We start from the raw sequence: 385 nt of genomic DNA, 5'->3' as shown, positions 1-385 counted from the left end.
CTAGTTTATTATGCTCCACTTTATTTGCTCCTGTCCTTACTTCTTAAATACAATTTTTTAAAAAGTCCTTGTCCTTTTTATGCATTTGCTTGAATTATATCTAAAGTGAACTTTTAGTTTCCAGATATTCAATTAATTTCCTGTTTAAAAAAGCAGGAATGTCTTTGCTTCTTACAGGTTATAAATGTATTGCTTTGCTTATTTTATCTTAAGAACAAAAACAAATGATATCCCAAAACTATGCAGGCATAAATGCTTCTTTGTGACAGAGTAACAATGACTTTTCCCCTCCTCTCTTGGTGCAGATACCAGCCTGCTCAGCCAAGTATTTTTGATATATATTTGTAAGCTTTTATTTAAAGATAATATCAGAATGACAAATCCA

General features: G+C 30.6%; 1 protein-coding gene across 7 annotated transcripts in view; it reads left to right on the top strand.

The window, feature by feature from the left end:
• The window catches only part of LOC119592591 (transcription initiation protein SPT3 homolog), a 21,011-nt gene that overhangs the window by 7,971 nt on the left and 12,655 nt on the right, over positions 1 to 385 (top strand). The gene's annotated exons all lie outside the window — the stretch shown is intronic.

This window comes from Penaeus monodon, chromosome 30, assembly GCF_015228065.2.
Source record: "Penaeus monodon isolate SGIC_2016 chromosome 30, NSTDA_Pmon_1, whole genome shotgun sequence".
Taxonomy (NCBI): Eukaryota; Metazoa; Arthropoda; class Malacostraca; order Decapoda; family Penaeidae; genus Penaeus; species Penaeus monodon.
Note: the sequence above shows the minus strand (reverse complement) of the source record. Positions and strands in the feature narration are given on the sequence as shown.